The following is an 11543-nucleotide window of genomic DNA, read 5'->3' as shown; positions in this document are numbered from 1 at the left end:
TGAGAAAATCGTAAAATTTGAAGGTTAAGGCTGTCTTCAACAGTGGTAAACAGATTTTAATTTTAAAGGAAAAAAAATACCTAACATCGCTTAAAACGTAACCTGCTAGTAAAGAATGGCAACATATTCTCCGTTAGATCTGCAACTCCAGAGTTCTCCCCTTACATCTTAAATTAAACTAAACTTAGTGTCTAAAATATAAGCACCGTTGCTTTTAATTAATAATTAGCTATAATGGAGGAGTTGTTGAGTTGTTGAGTTGTTGAGTATTCACGCGGCCAAGTGATTACTTCAATTTTCGAATCATTCCAACCATATCTGATTGTGGATTCCTCCGCAGGTTGTTCCGCTTTCGTGCGAAAAATATAATCGCGAAATTAGGCCACTGTATATAAGGTAGAGGAAAAGATGTGCACTATGACACCAAACTAATATTATATTATTTATGTTAAATCGGTTAATATTTTTGAAGTTACCGAATATGGGCTTAATTTTAGTTACTTTCGTAATTCCAACAACAGATACGAGAAGAGGGGAAGTGACAATTGCACGACTGAGTTGAACATTATTTGAGATATCCATTTACTCTTCATTATAGATTACTTTTTATTTTCGAAAATGATAAATACTTTTTTTAAATTTTCCCAATAGCACATATTTGTCAGTTTTGTGGAAGAAACATTTTCCTAAGTCCCGCATACCGTTTCTATTTCTATTTAGTTTCCATTATTTAAAAAAATACATAAGATTTTTGCACACAAGTTAAAATACCATTAAAATCCCAATAAAATAAATAAATTTTCCCAACAATTCAAAAAATTTTTCCATAAAGGTTCAATGGGAGAGAGAGATGAATTATTGGATATTGGATATTATAGTACACAACGCATAGTAAGCTCACTTAGTAAGATGTCATACGGGGAATATGAGGACACACTAATAATTTTCTAATAGAAACGAATAAAATTTCACAGGTTTCGTCAATGCGGGTTTTAAATGTGTACACAAAAACACAATAAAGTTCACAAATATAAACCATAAAAGTCTTTCACTCAAATACGCAAACCCTCGATTCTAAGCAGCAAGCAATAGCAAGCAACAGCTAAGAAGGAAGAAATGTTATATGAATGGTATGAATTGCAAAGTCGTCATTGGTGGTTGCTTAAATACAATCGAAAGCAATATTGGTTTTCTTTTATTGCATTTTTGTAGCCCCTATGCGTATCCATAGTTAGTTTTGACAGACGTGAATAATTATCAGTGATCATCTTGTGGGAAAGTTCAATTTAAAGATATTTGGCGTTAGCTAGAATGACTTTCTGGCATCTTTCTTCCTAATAGGTTAATTAACCACCTTAGCAACTATTAGATAGATAAGACGGTATAATTTTTAAAGGCAGAGATAACATAAGTCTTTAACAGTTGCGTTAAGAAAGAAACATCAGTGACCTTCGCTTACTAAAATAGATGAGAGCAACAAAACGAGATAAGATAAGAGCGAAATATTTTAAACGAGTAGAATAGATTGGGTATGGGGATTCGATACTTAAGTACTAACTATAGTAGAAACTGTCTAAACCAAATTGTGTTTCCAGGCGCTCCAAAAAAATATTTGTATATAAAACAATAAAGCAGAGAACCGCAATTACGAAAGTTGGGAAAATTTGTGGGGTATGCATTTACAAAATTAATTTTTCTTCCGGTGACTTGTGGTAAGTGTGCTAATTCTAAATTAAATCTCGCCGACTTTACGACGATACAGAATGGACAGCGATAACGGTTGGGAAAGGTTTGATTCGTGGCCGAGTATAATTTTCTTACTTGTTTCAAATTAAATCTTCTGCTAAAGATTTTTGTCTACAGTTATAATGATCCACTGAACATGTGTTACAACTTCTTTCGCAAACGAAGTGTAAAAGCTTATCATATAAATAAGCCTTGTATTTATTATATTGTATTTATTATATTTATTTCATAAGGTATTGCGGTTTAAATTTAATTATATTTAAAAGATGGAATGAAAAGCTTCGAGTATGTAAAAACCAGCCATTATTTGCAATCAAATACGCGCTGTATTTGGAGCGAATGAGAAAATGTGTTTTAGAAAGGATGTAAGGGCAATTTTTTTTTAAAGTATCGGTCATCAAAGCACACTATAAGAGTGTTGTCACTGCTAGAGTCAATTAAGTCAATATTTCAATACAAGATTTGACATTTTAATTTTAAGAACAATTTTAACATTTCGAAAACGTGCGAATGAATAGACAAGTGGACTCGCCGAAAATAGTCAAAAATCTTAGAGGAATGTAAATTGATGCAGGACCGGAGACTGAGACGAATACCTAGACGTGCGCAAAGGTGCGTACGCTGAAAATGACTTTGCACGATAAATACGGGTAAACCGATGAGCGTTTTAGAAGCGATGTATGACTTTAGATTGATTAAAGGAAGGAGGTTGACCAGTGGACAATCTTATATTTTCAAACTGGCTTGACATCTCAGACTATCACAAATAGCCGGACGTGCACACCGTTTTTTGCGCCAAAAGTGAAGGTGAGACTCAACAAACGAAGGGCTAAACATAAATGGACGCTTAATAAGCCGTCTCCATGATAAGGTGAGGCACCGTACGCCCATACAGCATTAAGAATTCTAATTCTATTTATGAAAATGCGAAAAGTGATTAAACGGGTCGATAATAATGAAATACTCTCACGTATATGCAACATTAAAAAGTTGTTTCTTAAGCATTTTCTAAATGCCTTTTGCATTATTTTAAATGACAACAAATAGTGTTTTTCTTTCCCTTTTTTAACAAAAAATTGCATTGTATCACATATAGTAGATGTAGATACATATAGACGTTCTTACAAGTATTCACATATATTACATACGTAAGCAACGACATTAAGTGATCTTTGAACAAAACATTTTCCATTTTTTTTTTGCGTTTTTATAATTTGCGGTATAGTTGTTGTAACAATATACGAATGTGTACATAATTTCTTCTTTCAACTACTCTGAACTCGATGACAGTAACAATACAGACTGAATATAATATGAAGCAAACATTTCAATGTGCAGTAACAACGATCTCTAAATAAAAATAAAAAACATTTATTTTTTCCACTTGTACAGTCATGGATAGATGAATAGTCCGCACTTTAATACGAGAGCAAACAAAAAGATAATATATATAAAAAAAAAGGAAAAAAAGCTCGTTCTCTAAAAAAACTAGAAGTGACCAATGATAATAGTTAAAATGTAATTACTTTGATACCCAATATACCCATTTAGGTTTACATTCATTTAATCAAAAGTTTCGCAATGCCAGGGAAAAAGCTTCTGACATTCTACAAATTACTCTTGATGGTATCAAATTCTAACTCGATTTAACCATCAGAGTCAGTTTGTTTATCTGTGTTTTCTCCTCGCAAATATTAAGAGATCGACATCGAGAAACTTAATAGTCCTTGTAGGCGAGTTGTTATCGAAATTGGCTAAAGCACATAGGCCACCATTAAATGGAAGAATTCTTTACTTTTAGAAGTAAAACGATAAAAATTTCAATGTGTAGTCTATAAAAATAGTTTAAAGCGATCAGGTTCGTCTGTTATTATAGATTATTGAAATTTCATTTTTTCATTTGACGGTGGGTAGAAAAGATTCAGCCGAAATTGATTTTAATATTACTACTTGTACTATCTCGTGCTGTATACCAACTTATGTATTATACTGCTTGATATCTGAGTTCCACGCCTTCGGTAAGCTTCTGACGTGCTTTCTTCGTATTACAATTCGAGCCTTCTTTGTTATTTCTTTAAAACCACTTGTTGTTTTTAAAAATTTTTAGCGGAATATCACAATTTTCTAGTAGGATTAAGGTCGGCACTTTGCGTTAGTTATTTCATAGTATTAATGTTTTCTTTAGTGAAAAAACAAAAAAATAATGGTCAATGTCCTTGTCGCATTGCTAAATAATGTTATCAAATAAAAAAAAACAAATCGTTTAACTATACAATTAAAAAAATTTGGAAAATTTTCTTTTAAATTCGTGATATTTATGCGCTCATGGCTGTATATGTGTACGCATTTATACATATATTGGGTCGTTCGGAACGTTTACGCCACTTCTGGATAGAGTTTAGAGACATGATATAGTCGTCTTTTAAAGTTGTTGCAGTCATCTTTTGAAATGATAAATTCCTTTGCAATTTTCCAATTTTGGCAATTAGGACAAAAAATTGCGATATCAACGTTACGAGAAGTCATCAGGAATTTTCCATTTATTACCAAATGTGATTAAATCCAGGCTAGCGGCTTGCACTAATGTGTATGTTTAACAAGTGTATAGAGGTGAAGAGTACATGGCTGCTATATGACAAAAATTCTCGATGGCTCTCTATTCAAACTTCCCCCATCAAATGGAATACATGCTCGTCGTATCTTTCGAAAACTATCAGCTGCCACAGGAATTTATTTAGCTTTCGAAAAAGTTTGTATAGAAAGCCTACAAAAACTTTTCGAGCAATCAATCGACTACGCTTTTTAGTATTTGTTTGTTGTCGTATAGAACTTTGAAAATTTCAATATGGCGCAGCTAATGACTATTTCAAGTATCATTTGCACTGTGTACTTCATATGATGTTATATATCAATGTTTTGCCTTAAACGGCTACAGGCAAACAGGCGTATCCAGGGGTTTGTACATGTGTATATCTAAAATTGTATAGATACGAGTACCACTACATGCCCAATCAATTAAGCTTCGTTAAGATCAATTTAAAATCCCGCATAAAATACAAAATAGGTTTGTTGTCTTCTTATAAAACTGAACCGAAAAAAGAAAAACAAATAAGCGAATAAAGAGAAGTCATGCACGTACAACATTGTACTCCGTCACTTTTTTAGATAGACAAGTGATCGCAAACTGCCCACTAGTTATTTGCGCTCCTTCTCATTGTTAATTTTGTTGTTATTCCCACTACCCAAATATGGTGTTATAATAATTTTGTTAAAACGTTTGCAACGCGCAGTGGGAAACTTTAGAGAGAAAAGTGTCCATTAACTTGGTCAGCACAAAATTGTAAATCTAAGAACATTCACTAGTCCAGCTGTTTATGTATATCTGTCGCAAACGTTCTGACTTCGGAAGTTTTTGCACGTAGACTGATATTGAGACTAGGCCAAATTGATCAAACAATACAGCCATTGTACAACGTAAAGTGAAAACAACTTGGTTCTCAAAAGTAAAAAAAGAACCTGTTTTTTGCTCGTTACCTTTAAATTACAGAAGATACACCATAAAACTAATCTACAAAATAGTAAAAATCGACCAGGCTCATCCAACATTACGGGGCATGAAAATTTAGCATTCTCATCTTCTTTAGTCTTTTCTCGGATAAAAGCGGTTGGTGTGCAAAAAAATCGGTCCCAGCTTTTGTTTTCGTTGTAGTTATTTATTTTTGCGATCCCGTTTAAAAGCGACCCCTCTTGATGACGATGAGAGGTTCGTCTTGTGACGATAGTATGATTGTTGTGCTGATGACAAAGATCCACTAAGTTTATGTTTATGTATACATCTACATATGTATGTACGTATATATGTATTTATATATACATATATTTATATGTAATGTACAAATTTACATATGTATACACAGCCCTGGATATGGAAGTGCGTGCGTCTGTGTTCATGTTCAAGAAGATAGTTTCTATAGATTCTCCATTGTCTCAGCCGCCCCGTGCGGTGGCTTCCACGATAATATGTTTCTACTTATGATTACGATTACGTTTCACATGAAATCTATGATTCTTTTTCTTCGTAAAATTTCCGATATGTTTTATATGTATATTTGTACATATCAAAGTACAGTTTCGCGCTATGCTAGCGTTCTATTTTCATTTTTTGCTTAACAATTTGACTTCTGACTTCGGTATCTTTGGCCTACAAATATTTTCATAACTTGCGCGAGGAACAATAAAGCAGGCGTTTTTATTCCCGTTGTGGGTATCAGTGAAATGAAAAAGGGTTGCGAAATATTAAATTCTATCTCATGACTGATAAATATTAAATATATGAATATATTTGTATTAATTAAACTTTAATGTTTCTTGTTTCATGTAATAACATATTTCATGACCGCGTAATAAACCCAAGCATTACATTGTACATAATTATAACGCAGCCAGCGATATATAAGCATATGCTTTTTATGTACATTTTGTCAAACAATTAAGCTCCCATTTCTAACATTCCTCATAAGCCTATTCGGTTCGTCTTTGTTAATAAATGTTGTCCTTATTATCTTACAAACGAGTTCAATCTTTTCCCTTTCGCTAAAATTTTATTCATTCCTTTACTATTGGATCGTTGACAGTAAGCAAATAGAGCTTGTTATGTATATCCCTCTTACCCCATAATTTATATCCATCCCCGTGGAACGTATTATTTTCCTCAGCCAAAGGTGCACAAAACCCACGCTTGTCATTCTTTCCAACAAGTATTGGTGTTTAATCTGCAGACTTTCATAATAGTGCTACACGTGAAAATCCTTTGCATGTCTGCTAGCTGCTAACTTCAGGTTTTAAATGATTTTTTCAATGATCGACTGGACCTTCCGGACACTGGTTAGGGCTGTGTAGTGGTGAATAGTTCTTAGTTGACATTTAATTTTCATGAAAATATGTTAAAATGTAGGCGTTATTGTCAGACCTTTTACTAGACGTTTTAGAGATAAGGCATATTAGAAATATCAAAATTATGACAATATTTTTTAATATTATATATGTACTTTTAAGTAAATATGGTCTCGATTTTACAAATAGAGCAGAGACAACGAACAATATATAATGATAAATACGCTTTGATTTGAAAATACCGATTGTATTTACGTTTAAATCAGAGTGCATTTCAATATAAATCAATACATAATATAATAAAAACTAATTTACAGAAAGCCGGCCGGCCGGCAACTTAAACTGATTATTTTAATTAAGATACAAGCAGACAAAAGTCGGCTTCAGTAATATATATATATATATATATATATGTGTGTGGACTAACACCACGTTACCGCTTTATTGATCAGCCAGCATATCAGACTTACTTATAATGATGCACTTTAAATAAATAAACAGCTATTGTATGACAAGGGCTGAGCCAGTCTTGTTAATCGAATTATGAAATAAACGAACGACCTTGCACACTACCAACTAATTGCAAGCAATTAAAAACGAGAAAAACAAAAGTTTGCTGAGATGTACTTAGCAGCGGACTCATCTTAAACGAAGCTTGTTATGTTATTGAAAATTTCTTAAGATTGACGAAAAACAAGCAAAAAAGTTTTGGTCGAATTTCGAATATCCTCCTATTCGAAACAACTCACTGAACAAAAATTGCATATTTTGCCTAAACGGTTGGGCAATGGGGGTCGCTTTTGTATTGAACTCTCCGAAAGCATCGTTACATACCTGCTAAAAATATAACTTGCGATTATTTATTTACTATAAATGGATCACACTGTTTTTGAGCTCTACGTGAACTAAAGAACTAAAGAAATGAAAGGCTACTCGCGGCGTCTTATTTGAAGTCTGCAGCCGTAAGTATTTCAACAGCAGACATAGGGACGTACGCACTGACGGGCTAATTGTATAGTTTAAATTTAAATGCCAAAAAACTTCAGATTTATATTTTTAATAGACGCAGAAAGTCTAAAATGATCTAAGTCTTTTTGTTTCTTGTTGGCATCCTTAGTCTTTGGCAAGTAAGCGGGAACGTTATTTAATAACGAACGATTAAACATGATAGAAGTATTAAAAAAGTGTTAAGACCCGCCATGAAAATTATTTACATTGTCAATATTTCTTTCAGTAAGTGGACAACTGGTGATCACATCCACCCTGCAGAAGTTTATGTTACTTGTCTGTAACTTGTGTTATTAAAACCAACAGCCGAAATATGTGAACCTTAGCCATCAAGTAATCTTATGAAATGTGAGCGACATTTTAAAGTAAGAGGAGGATTGCCGTGAGTTCACTTTTGGATTATGATACCGTCAGTCCTTTTTAAAATAGTGGCAGATGCACTTAAAAAAAAAGGTTTATATAAAAAGTTTTATATGCGAATATTTGCTGAGATGTTCCGGTATCAGGTTATTTGGATGGTGGTTAATAGCGGATGCTGAGAAGTGGAAGAGAACTAGTGATTGGTGCTGCAAGCGTACTGAACAGGGTCCCCACCCAATTCGAGCAAGGCGCAAGACAAAATAGGCGCGAAGAAGATGATGTGAATGTTAACCTATGTATTCGAAAGGATTAAAGGGCCATTTCTCGTTGCTGCAGCATCGAAACTTTTTAAAGAAGGGGATCAACTTTTTTTAAAATAGTTTTCCTTATGCTTCGTATTACCTATTATTCATTCTTCCTTGTGTATTCGAATATTTATTAAAAGTATAAAGGTAACTCAGATCTCGACCTCCAGAGCGTAGAAATAACAAATAACAGCGATTTAGACCACAACTCCTATTCAGAAAATCTTTGTAATCGGTCATAATTCTCTCACCTGTTACAAATGGGATGCTAAAAGGAGTAAACTGTCGCCATTCGAAGATGGTTATAAAAATATAACAAATCATTAAACGAACATTGATTTAAGCCAGAGAGAGAGTCACCGTAACGTATTTTTTTTCATTTTTTAAAAAATGTTTTAATTAAATAACAACAACGACGACTGAATTGACAAGTAAAATGAGCTCCCAAAACTGGGTTAATATGTTACATTGCAGTTTACGGTGCACGTTAAGAAACAATATGCGCACATGAACTTTAAAAATGGTTTATTAAATAATAATAAAAAAACATCACCCTGAAGAGTTGCAGTTTTCAGCTTTTATTAATATTTTTCTCTTTTAAGAATTTAATTGTAAATGAGTTTATTTACCAAGCGTGGGAGTATCGATTTCAATCACATTTTGGTTTAGATAAACCGCAAACGACAAGTGCGTTCGCCATAATAATCAATGGAAAGATTAATAGTCATAATAGGCAGACCGACGATACACAAGTAAACTGTATTCAGGATGCGCTTAATAGACCCGAATTCAAATTTCTGTCTGCTATTATGTTAAGTGGCGCTGACGATGAACAATTACGGCAAGAACTACAAAGAGTGGTTGTCGCTAGCAATTAGTTCGTAAACTTGCCGATCGCTTTTGCCGCGAACTATCGGAAAATGTGTACACAAATTTTGTTATTGCATTTGTAACATCCAGAGACGTCGAAGAACTCATACAATTGATTAGCATGATATTGTGAACAATTGTAGCGCGAGCAGTTTATCCATCTGCAGAAGTCACTCATTCAGAAGCCACAGTCATTTTTTCAAAAGTTTTATTATTAATAGCAGTAGTGTCCGTAATTATTTTAAAAATATATAAGAACAAGTCTAAACAAATCTTATTTCTTTCCAGGACAGCATTTTTGCAGTTTTTTCATGTAGCGATGCTGTTATTAAATTTCATTTTTTCATCGGCTGTGTAGGATATTGCCTTAACTAGATGGGAAATATACATCAAAGTCTTTCAATACTTAAAGCTTGTGTCACAAAAAAACCCACCCACTGTTTAACTGAGGAACACCCAAGGATCTTCCTCGCCACTCGCATTTCTATATCTTAATAAAGTGAATTCATTATTAACTGTAACATACGATGAGTTACATTTTTAACAAGATGTTAAAATTTCCTTTATTGACCGTCTTGTGGAAGCCTATACATAATCTTTAATTAGAATTTGACAAGGCTTTGATAAGTTAAAATACCAAAAATTGGCTGAGAAGAAGAAAAATTACATTTCAAAACTCTCTAAAGCACAATCGGTCTAAAATTCTATTCAACTTCTACACAAGTTAAGACCTGTTTCTGTTAACTTCACTTGCAAGAAAAATTTGTGCATTTTCGTAAACATCTATGCCTCTCTCTGTTCTTAAGAGCAATCGAAACATATATTTCCAGCTTCCATAAACACAGCAATGGTAACAAATTCCAAAAATATTTATATAATACATAATCAGGCGTTCGTATATATATGCTTCGTTTCATTCATACATCTGCACAATCACATGTAGAAACATATTTTCATGCGGGACAGCCTAAATTGATTTTAATGAAACTTAATTGATTGCATTTGTATGGGTGTGAATAAGTGTACGTACTTATGTAAAGCGGAATATCTCGTTGGCACAATCCGATTTCTATAAAGCCCATGAACAGAATGTCTATTATTCGCAAAAAATCCACTTTCTCTTAGCTCCTTTTCAATTTACAGTTTGACGGGTATTTGAACTGCGAGAAAATTTTAGAGTAAAGGATGGAGAACCTATTGCGGCTATATAGAAGAATTTCATTGATAGGCTAAGTCGCATTAGATGAACATCCTAGCAATGTGGTTGTTTTTTAAACAAACTGAAAACATTGAATCGACGAAGCCGTACAAACAGGGAAAGTATCAAATCAATTAAAACAACGACACTCTTCGTGAGGAGTTTTACTTAGCTTAAAGCAGAAATTTACATGAGTTGACGCTTAATGAGTCGGCCACTGTATCTTTTTTAGTTTTTTTTTCGTTGTATTCTCGTAGGAGATGGGTTGAGACTTTTATAATATGTAAAAAAGTTCATTATATGGAAAACAGTTTCACCTTAAAATTTCGGACTTTCTTGCCCCGGGAAAAGCGCCTGTCGTAAAAAACTCTTCTGTGAAGTTACAGTCTAAAGTTTTGTTCGCCTTCTTTAATCTCTTTATTCCGCTAACATATGTCTTTAGAAAGTATTTATGCTCACTTAAAAGCTTTCCAAATAAACACACGTCGTACGACCGTTTTTTTTAAGTATAACATGCTTTGACCTACCTATTTTAAACTTGAAGCGTGTTTTCTCGAAATATGAATTTTCAAAAATGCCGACACAGCAACTTTTACAGTTTTCATTGTTTTCGCTCGCGTGTTTTATAATGCTTTCAAAATAACGGTGCCTATAGAAACACTTACTCACACCATATTTTTAGAAACCATAACTTGTTTCGCTCGTTATACGCATTAAGTTTAATTAACGTTTTTTTTGATTTAAATTTGCATCAAAAACAGGCCATCTTCGGAAGCCCCGTAAGTTGAAGACATCTCGCAAGGACGGCTGCGAGGTTGACATCTTTTAATATTTAAAGAAAACTTTGTTTTTTATTACTTGAATGTTATTCTTAATAATAACCTCCAGTATTATTGTTCTATTATGTTTCCTTCCATCCAAAAAATATGGCCAACGAACGGCTGAGTTTTAGGCTATTACAGTGGCCTCCCTCCCTAATAGGTCTATGAGAGCTTTCACACTTTCTCGATACAAATGAAAAAGAAAAATCGATATTTACGTTAAAATCAATTTTGAATATTCATCTCTTTTTAATAAAAATTGTGATTTTTATGTTACTTCTTTCACAGGTTTGGGCAAATTCTTTACATTTGTTTACTAGATTTGAACAAACTTACTTACTG

The sequence above is a fragment of the Glossina fuscipes genome, unplaced genomic scaffold (genome assembly GCF_014805625.2).
Source record: "Glossina fuscipes isolate IAEA_lab_2018 unplaced genomic scaffold, Yale_Gfus_2 219, whole genome shotgun sequence".
NCBI classification, from domain to species: Eukaryota; Metazoa; Arthropoda; class Insecta; order Diptera; family Glossinidae; genus Glossina; species Glossina fuscipes.
This window is presented reverse-complemented; position numbering follows the sequence as displayed.